A 10,767-nucleotide genomic window follows, 5' to 3' on the forward strand; every position below is an offset into this window, starting at 1 on the left:
CCAGGATAATCTCCCTTTGGATTAACTCAGAGTCAACTGATTAGTAACCTAATTATGAGTGATATTCTATCATATTCACTGTTTTCTTACACACTAAAGGGGAGGAGATTATACAGGAATACACACCAGTAAGTGGAATTCTTTGGGATCATTTTAGAATTCTGCCTATCACACACTCTTTTATTCATTCTATTAGTACAGGCATACCTCAGAGCTATTTCAGGTTTGTCTTCAGACCACTTCTATAAAGCGAATATCAAAATAAAGCAAGTCACATGAACTTTTTGGTCTCCCAGTGCATATAAAATTTATGTTTACACTCTAATGTAGTCTATTAAGTGTACAATAACATTATGTCTAAAAAGAAACCAATTTACCTACCTTAATTAAAATGAGAAAGAGCCACAAAATGAGCACGTGCTGTTGGGAAAATGGCACCAATAGATTTGCTCAACTTAGGGTTTCCACAAACCTTTAATTTGTAAAAAAAAAAAAAAAAAAAAAATGCAAAGCACAATAAAATGAGGTTTGCCTGTAATTTGTGGCTTCTCTCATTTGTTACTTTTGCTAGAGAGTTGTCAAATTTACCATTTTCCCAAAAAAAACAGATTTTGGTTTCATTGCTTTTCTCTATTGTATTTTGTTTTCAATTTCATTCATTTCTTCTTTTATCTTTATTATTCTCTTCTTTCTGCTCACTCTGGAATTATTTTGCTAGTTATTTCAGAAGGGAGATTAGATTACTGATTTGAGGTTTTCCTTCTTTATTAATATAAATATTTAGTGCTGTAAGTTTCCCTCTAAGTACTTTAGTTGCATCCCACTGTTTTATATGTTCTATTTTCATTTTAATTCCTTTCTATAGATTTTTTTCTCTATTCAAGTTTCCATGTAATTATGGTGTTTGAGTAAACTGACCATACAAGTTACATTATATAGTATACTACAGAAAATATAGATTTTGCACTAAATAAACATCTATTCTTTTTGTCCCACACAGAAGCCAAAGTTTTAAAACACCGTTAATATCATCCTCCATCCTTTAGTCTGATCTACCCCAGTCTCAACCAAGTCCATTTCGTTCATATCTCCAATCGAATTCTGATCTCCTTTTCAGCCACTTTAACAGTTGCTGCATGGGGCAATGCCAACACTCACAGCTGCCATACTCTGGTTCTGAGTCCCAGGCATCATACAGACCCCTGAAGCTTGAAGGACCAACCAGGTCACACACAAACAGCTCAACATCTCAGAATTTAGAAAGAACTGTTACAGCTCATGAATAGATATGACTGCTGTAAGAGCTTACAATCTAGGAACCTTTACAATGAGCCTTCCCCTGATAACCCATGCTCCCAGATTCAAATCTCAGAGTTTGCACATTATTGTTAGTCCATATTAGTGAGGCATTATAATATTTGTCTTTTCATTTCTGGCTTATTTCACTCAGCCTACTGTCTTCAATGTCTATTCACCTAGCTGCATACTTCACAACTTCATTCCTTTCTGCCACCACTCAATATTCCATTGTTTCTATATACCACAGATCATCATTTGGTTTATCAGTCAGTGTGACCTTAGGCCACCTCCATCCATTGCAAATTGTGAATACTGCTGCCACAAACACCAGTGTGCAAATGTCCATTCATATACCCACTCTCAGTTCCTCCAAGTATACAACCAATATGACCATATGGCCATGCCATACTTAACCTCCTGTGGAACCACCACACTGCCCTCCAGATGGGCTGCACCACTCTACTTCCTCACCAATAGTGATTAGGTACATCCCCCTCTCCACGTTTTATAACAGCACTTGTATCACTCTGTTTATTTTTTAAACAGTTGTATTTGCACATATACAATCCATCCTAAGTAAAAAATCAATGATTCACAGTATAATTGCATAGTTATGCATTTACCACCACAATCTATATGAGGACATTTCCATATCTTCCACAATAAAAGAGGAAGAGAAGAAAAAAAATGAAGTATAAAAAAAGATAGGAGATAAAATAAAATAAAATAAAATAAAATGAAAACGTCAAAAAAACAGCAACAACAACAACAAGAATCCCATACCACTCCCTTATATCCCCCTCTTATAGACATTTAGTGTTAGTACATTGCTTTTGTTACAGTTAATGGAAGCATATTACAATGTAACTGTTACTATATACTGTGAACTATAGTTCACATTGATTGTATTTTTCTCCTATACCATCCAATTTTCAACACCTTGTAATGTTGACATTAATTTGTTCTCCCTCATGTAAAAACATTCTTATTTTAGTACACTTACTCACCATCATTGACCACTCTAGGCTTCACTAACTTATACAGTCCCAGTCTTTATCCTGTCTTTCTGGTATCATACATGCCCTTAGCCTTCCTCTTTCACCCATACTCACACTCATCTTTGTTCAGAGTACTTATAATACCGTGCTACCATCACACAGTATTATGCTATCTGTTTCTGGATCTATTCAACCAATCCTGTTGAACATTCTGTACTCCTTCAGCATCAGATGCCTGGTCTCTACCCTCTGTCTATCTCCTGAGAACCTTTGTTCTTAACTTTGACTTTCATGGTTTGCTCATTTATGTTAGTTCACATTAGTGAAACCATACATTATCTGTCCTTTTGATTCTGGCTAATTTCACTCAATGTAATGTCTACTGTCTATAATTTTGTCTTTTGGATTTTATAGATCATGTCTCATTTTATTTTTATTTTTTTTCTCTCTCTCTCTTTATGCTTACTGACAGTCTTCATTTCTACACTCTTCAAACCTCTCTCTCCTGTCTTTTCCTATCTGCCTGTAGTGCTCCCTTTAGTATTTCCTGTAGAGCAGGTATCTTGTTCACAAACTCTCAGTGTCTGTCTGAAAATATTTTGAGCTCTCCCTCATATTTGAAGGATAGTTTTGCTGGATATAGGATTCTTGGTTGCTGGTTTTTCTGTTTCAGTATCTTAAATATATCACCACACTTCCTTCTTGCCTCCATGTTTCTATTGAGAAATCTGCACATAGTCTTATCAAGCTTCCTTTGTATGTGATGGATCACCTTTCTCTTGCTGCTTTTAGGATTCTCTTTTTGTTTTTCACATTTGATAATCTGATTATTAAGTGTCTTGGCATAGGTCTATTTGGATCTATTCTGTTTGGGGCACACTGCGCTTCTTGGATCTGTAATTTTGTCTTTCATAAGAGATGGGGAATCTTCAGTGATTATTTCCTCTGTAATTGTTTCTGCCCCTTTTCTCTTCTCTTCTTCTGGGACACCCATGACATGTGCATTCATGCGCTTCATGTTGTCATTCAATTCCCTGAGATGCTGCTCATATTTTTTCATTCTTTTCCCTATCTGTTCTTTTGTGTGTAGGATTTCAGATGTCCTGTCCTCCAATTCATGAATCCTTTCTTCTGCCTCATCAAATCCACTGTTGTATGTCTCCATTGTTTTTTTCTCCTCTCTCTTCTATTGTGCCTTTCATTCCCATAAGTTCTGCCATTTGTTTTTCAAGCTTAAGAATTCTTCTTTATGGTCACCCAATGTTTTCTTTATATCCTTCATCTCTTTTGTCACATTTTCCTTCAGCTCATTGATTTGATTTAGAAGATTTGTTTGAACATCTTTAATTAGTTGTTTCAACTCCTGTATCTCATTTGAAGTGTAAGTTTGTTCTTTTGGGTCATATCTTCATTTTTTCCTAGTGTGACTTATAATTTTTTTGTATAGGTATCTGGTTTCCTTGATTACCCCAATCAGATTTTCCCAGACCAGATGGGCCTAGGTCTCAAGAGGAGGGTCTGATCAGTATCAAGTTTCTCTGAGGATGAGACCCAGCATGTTGAGAGCCTTTCCTATGAGGCCTCTAGACTCTGTGATTTTCCTAACCTGCCTGTAGACTCTGTGCTTTTCCTATCCTGCCCAGCAGGTGGCGCTTGTCCTCCCACAACTCCCCACTGGTGTAAAGAGGTGCAGTGCCTTTAATTCTCATGGACCCTCTCCTGGACAGGGGTCAAGGGTGTCAGAAGCCAAGCTTAAGTTGTTTCTGTTTTTTTTTTTCCCTGGCCCTGGGGTCTGGATTATCTGAGGGTGGGCAGCCACTTGAGCTGGGCCCCTTCCCCCTTTTCTTAGGGAATATATGCCCTTTAGTGGATTATCACCTATACTTAACTTCTTCCTTTGTCTCTCTATCTTAACTCCACCCTTGTCTGGGTCAGCGGTGACAATTGAAAATGCCTGAGGCTTTCTCTAATGAGCTGCTTAGAATGAGAGAAAAAAGAAAAAAGAAATAAATCCCCTTTTCAGAGACAGTCCCCAGCCCCCCATTTCACCAGTTGACTGGTGTCGGTACCCAGTTCTATGTGCCCCTTTTCTTGGGACCCAGCCATTTTCCAGTATTCTGAGCTCAGCTGTCTCCAAAAACCTCTGTTATTTATTTATTTATTTTCCCATAAGTCCCACCTCCTCTCTGCCAGGAGAAACCTCGGTGTTCCTTTCCTGCTTGCTCTGGGTTTATCTATGCTCATAGCTGGTATTCAGTAGTCCAAATTTGTTAATTAAAACTGCAATTGGAGCTTGGTTTGAGCTACTTTCCCTTGCTCCTAGTAGACTGCTTCTGTTTCAGCTCAGCCTGCCATGCCAGTGGGGGATGGGTGCCAGCTCTGCAGTTTGGGGATCTTTACTTACAATTCTATGATGTGATCTAAGCCATTCCACCCTTTCTAGACTGGTGTATGATATGTGTCTGGTCACAGATGTCCCCCAACAGTTGTCCCAGGCTATTTACTAGGTGTTCCTGGTTATTTACTAGTTGCTCTAGAGGACTAACTAAATTCCACAGCTCTCTATGTCGCCATATTGCTCCTCCTCCCCCCTCCATTGATTTTTTATATCAGATTTATTTATTCTTCAGCAGTTTAAGCATTAAATGATGACAGCCTTTACTTGCAATCCTTAACAGTGTTGTAGTCATTAAATGTGAGATTGGTTAGCTTTCTCATGGAGAAAGAAAAGCCCAGGAATAAACCTTTATACTATCTACCTGCTATCCTTGCAACACAATTTTAATGCAGAAGTTTTACTGATACTTGGACAATTTCTATGATGTGGGAAGAGAAATTTCAACAAGGATGACTGAAATGTGTCCAGTCTTCTAATTCAAGGGCTATGATCTTTGATCCATTGTTCAATCCATTTCAATATCTGATTTATTCTCTAGCTCTCTGGATTATTATTGGGCAACTGAGGCACTATTTCTTCCCTGTAAGATGCCATGGCTTCTTCATAAAGAACTTGAAAAATTTCACATTGAATATCATCTTGTAGTTTCTTCTCACCATAACCCCTTGTTTCAAGTTTTTTGTACAGTACACAATTATCTGTTTTCAGCACAAAAACTATATGAAACCACTGTTCAGGGAAGAAATCACAACTGTGGTAATCAACAATAACTCCACCTTCTTTCATCTGATTTTCTAATTCATCAACTACTCTATCTTCATCTAAAATGGGACAATCATACTCTTCATCATAGCCATCATATAGTTGCCCTTCTTTAGCTAAATCACCCACATTAATGTACTTCAGTCCAGATCTTCATGCAAGCTCTTTGCCTAGTGTAGTTTTTCCAACTGCTGTTGTACTGCCATGGCTCCGAGTGCCCAGACTTGCATGCCCCATGCACAACAGGGAGGAGCTGGAAGGGGCCTGCAGCAGCAAGCACCAGCCCTGGGATCCTCGGGCCCTGGTGCTGTGGTCCCGACCCACCTCCACAGCCCAGCTACCAACCATTGGTTACTTGGCCTTCTATAACACAGTTCCATTGTAGGGTCCTGATGAAGGACCCAGGTTCATGCTTGGGGTTAGGCAGTGAGCTGGATGTCTAAGTCACCCCTCCTCCATTGATTCTTTTTAAATTCATTTTTATTGAGATATATTCACATACCATATAATCATTGAAAATGTACAATCAATTGTTCACAGTGCCATCATATAGTTGTGCATTCATCACCCCAATCTATTTTTGAACATTTTCCTTATACCAGAAAGAATCAGAATAAGAATAAAAAATAAAAATAAAAAAGAACACCCAAATCATCCCCTCATCCCACCTTATTTTTCATTTAGTTTTTGTCCCCATTTATCTACTCATCCATCCATACACTGGGTAAAGGGAGTGTGATCCACAAGGCTTTCACAATCACACTGTCACCCCTTGTAATCTACATTGTTATACAGCTGTCTTCAAGAGTCAAGGCTACTGGGTTGCAGTTTGATAGTTTCAGGTATTTCCTTCTAGCTATTTCACTGCACTGAAACCTAAAAAGGGTTATCTATATAGTGCATAAGAGTGCCCACCAGAGTGACCTCTTGACTCCATTTGGAATCTCTCAGCCACTGAAACTTTGTTTCATTTCATTTTGAGTCCCCCTTTTGGTCAAGAATATGTTCTCAATCCTGTGGTGTCAGGTCCAGATTCATCCCCGGGAGTCATATCCCATGTTGCCAGGGAGCTTTGCACTTCTGGGAGTCAGGTCCAATATAGGACATAGTGGGGAGGGCAGTGAGTTCACCCACCAAGTTGACTTACCTAGAGAGAGAGGGCCACATCTGAGCAACAAAGAGGTACTCAGGGGGAGACTCTTAGGCACAATTATAAGCAGGTTTAGCCTCTCCTTTGCAGTAACAAGCCTCATAAGGGCAAGTCCCATGATACAGGGCTTGGCACATCAAACTGCCAGTCCACAATGTCTGTGAGAACGTCAGCAACAATTCAGGTGAGGAAGCCCAACACCTCTGCATTTCCCCCCAGCTCCTCAGGGGGGCCCTGCATATATATTTTTATTCTCTGCCCCAAATTACTTGGGGATGTGTCTCTATTTCACATTAATGTGTGCAAACCTACCAGGTCTCACTTCCTATTAAAAGTTCCATGTAATTATGGTATTTGAACAAACTGCATGACTTAAATTGTTTAGGAAATATAGCTCTTGCACCAACTAACCATCTCTTCCCTTGGTCTCACATGGAATTTGAGGTTTTAAAATGCAGTCACTATTGTCCTTTACCCTTTGGCCCGATTTGCCCTAGTCCTAACCACATCTGCTTCATTCATATCTCTAGTTGAAGTATGGTCTCTTTTCCAGCCTTTTTAACAGTTGCTATATGTTCTAATACTGACATTCATATCTGCCGAGCTCTAGCTCTGAGTTTCAGGTGTCACAAAGATACCCATTGTTCCAGAGACCAATCGGGTTATACACAAAGGGATCAGCATCTCAGAGTTTGGAGATAGCCATTACAATTCAGGAATAGATTTGACTGCTGTAAGAACTTACAATCTAGGGACCATTACAATAATCATTCCCCTGTTAGGCTGTGCTCTAAGATTCAATTCTGAGTTTACACATTGTAGTTAGTCCATATTGGTGAGGCATTAGAGTGTTTGCCTTTGTTTCTGGCATATTTCACTCAAAATGCTGTCTACAAGTTCCATTCACCTCACTGAGTGTCTCACAGCTTCACTCCTTCTTGCAGTTGCTCGGTATTGCATTGTATGCACACACAACAGTTCACCATTCTGTTCCTCAGTTGATGTACTCTTAGGCCACCTCACCCATTGCAAATCATGCATACTCTCTCCATAAACACCAGCATGCAAATGTCCATTCATGTCTCTGCTCTCAGATCCTCCAAGTAAATGCTCCCTAATGAGGTTGCAGGACCTTATGGCACCTGCATACTTAGCTTCATGTGAAACAACCCTACTGTCCTCCAGAAAGGCTATACCATTCTACCTCCTAACCGACAGTAAATACATACATCCTTTTCTCCATGTTTTCTCCAGCACTTTTATCCCTGTTTATATTTTTCCATACAATTTTATAGAGCTATATTCACAAACCATATAATTATCCACAATGTACCATTGGTTGTTCATGGTACCATCATACAGTTGTGCATTTATCACCACAGTCAACACTTGAACATATTGATTACTATGAAAAAAAGTTTTTTTAATGAATAATAAAAAAGATAACCAAAAGAAAATAAAATATCATACAATACAATATAATAGTAAGGACAGAAAAAAACACCACTAGCAAGAAACACATATCCCTCCCTTATATCCCCCTCTCATACACATTTAGATTTGGTATATTGCCTTTGTTACATTTAATGGAAGTGTATTACAATGTTACTGTTGACCACAGATTCAGTTTGCTTTGATTATATTTTTCCCCAATGCCATCCCCTTTCCAACACTCTGCATGGTTGACATTCATTTGTTCTCCCATATGCAAGAACATTTTTATATTTGTACATTTAGTCACAACCCTTGACCACTCCAGTTTTTGCTAAGTTAAACAGTCCCAGTCTTTATCTTCTATCTTTACCTCAGGTGTCATTCATGCCCCTAGCCCACCTTTTTCAGCTTTACTCATGGACGTCTTTGTTCAGTGTAGTTACAATATTGTGCTACCATCACATAGTATTATGCTATCTATCTATCTCCTGGTAGCCTGTGTTACCAGCTTTTAACTCTCAAAGTTTGTTTATTAATGTTAGCTCATATTAGTGAGACTGCATATAGTATATGTCTTTTTGTTTCGGCTAACTTCACTCAACATGATGTCCTCAAGTTTCATCCATGTTATTATATGTTTCGTGTCTTTGTTCTGCTTACAGTTGCATAATATTCCATCGTGTGTATGTACCACAGTTTGTTCATCCACTCGTCTGTTGATGGACATTTGGGCTGTTTCCACCTCTTGGCTATTGTGAATAATGCCAAGATAAACATCGGTTTACAAATGTCCATTCATGTCTTAACTTTAAGTTCCTCTGAGTATATACCTGGTATATACCTAGTAATGGGATAGCTGGGTCATATGGCAAATCTATACTTAGCTTCCTGAGGAACTGCCACACTGTCTTCCAGAGTGGTTGCACCATTCTACATTCCCACCAACAGTGATTAAGTGTGCCTTTTTCTCCACATCCTCTCTAGCACTTGTAAACTTCTGTTTTTTGGATAGTGGCCATTCTGGTAGGTGCTAAGTTAAACAGTCCCAGTCTTTATCTTCTATCTTTACCTCAGGTGTCATTTGTGCCCCTAGCCCAGCTTTTTCAGCTTTACTCATGGACATCTTTGTTTAGTATAGTTACAATATTGTGCATATAGTATATGTCTTTTTGTTTCTGGCTAACTTCGCTCAACATGATGTCCTCAAGTTTCATCCATGTTATTATATGTTCCATGTCTTTGGAACATGGAAGTCCTCTTCCATTCTTTTGGAAATGGATATCCAGTTCTCCAAACACCACTTATTGAAGAGGCTGCTCTGTCCCAGTTGCTTTGGCTTGACTGCCTTATCAAAGATCAATTGTCCATAGTCTATTTCTGAACACTCAGTTTGATTCCATTGGTTGATATCTCTGTCCTCATGCCAGTACCATGCTGCTCTGACCACTGTATGCTTCAGATTCAGGTAGTGTGAGACCTCCCACTTCATTCCTCTTTCTCAAGATATTTTTGGCTATTCAGGGCACCTTGCCTTTCCAAATGAATTTGGTTATTGGTTTTTCTATTTCTGCAAAGTAAATTGTTGGGATGTTAATTGGTATTGCATTGAATCTATAAATCAGTTTAGGTAGAATTGACATCTTAAGTATATTTAGTCTTCCAATCCATGAACATGGTATGTTCTTCCAATATTTTTAGGTACTGTTTGATTTCTCTTAGCAGTTTCTTGTAGTTTTCTTTGTATAGGCCTTTTGTGGCCTTTGTTAAGTTTATTAATACTTGATTCTTTTGGTTGCTATTTGTGCCGGTTTGAATGCATTTTGTCCCCCAAATGCCATTTTCTTTGATGTAGTCTTGTGGGACAGACTTTTGGTGCTGATTAGATTTGCTTGGAATGTGCCCCACCCAGCTGTGGGTGGTGACTCTGGTGGGATACTCCCATGGAGGCATGGCCCTGCCCATTCAGGGTGGGCCTTGATCAGTGGAGCCATATAAACATGCTGACTCAAAGAGACTGAATGGAGTGCAGCTGTGAGTGATGTTTTGAAGAGGAGCAAGCTTGCTAGAGAGGAACGTCCTGGGAGAAAGCCAGTTTGAAACCAGAACTTGGAGCAGATGCCAGCCATGTGCCTTCCCCGCTAACAGAGGTTTTCCGGACGCCATTGGCCATCCTCCAGTGAAGGTACCCGATTACTGATGTGTTACCTTGGACACTTTATGGCCTTAAGACTGTAACTGTATAGCCAAATAAACCCCCGTTTTATAAAAGCCTATCCATCTCTGGTGTTTTGCATTCTGCAGCATTAGCAAACTAGGACAGATTTTGGTACCAGAGAAGTGGGGCGCTTTTTGCTGCTGAGTTTGCAAATACCAAACATGTTGGAACGGCTTTTTAAATGGATAATGGGGAGTTTCTGGAAGAATTGTGAGGAGCTTGATAGAAAAGGCCTAAACTGCTTTAAAGAGACTGTTTATGGAAATATGGACTCTAAAGATACTTCTGATGAGGACTTGAGCAGAAATGATGAATGTGTTGTTGTAAACTGGAAGAAAGGTGATCCTTGTTTTAAAGTGGCAGAGAATTTGGCAAAATTGAGTCCTGGTGTCAGATGGAAGGAGGAATTTGAAAGCAACAACCTGGAATACTTAGCTGAGGAGATCTCCAGACTATGTGTGGAGGATGTATCCTGGCTTCTCCTTGCAGCTTATAGTAAAATGCAAGAGGA

At 39.3% G+C, this 10,767-nt stretch overlaps 1 pseudogene; it reads right to left on the bottom strand.

The window, feature by feature from the left end:
• Nucleotides 1-5,172: 5,172 nt before the first annotated feature.
• On the bottom strand, nt 5,173-5,805 carry LOC119522123 (annotated as a pseudogene).
• Between the last annotated feature and the right edge of the window lie 4,962 nt (nt 5,806-10,767).

The sequence above is a fragment of the Choloepus didactylus genome, chromosome X (assembly GCF_015220235.1).
Source record: "Choloepus didactylus isolate mChoDid1 chromosome X, mChoDid1.pri, whole genome shotgun sequence".
Lineage (NCBI taxonomy): Eukaryota > Metazoa > Chordata > Mammalia > Pilosa > Megalonychidae > Choloepus > Choloepus didactylus.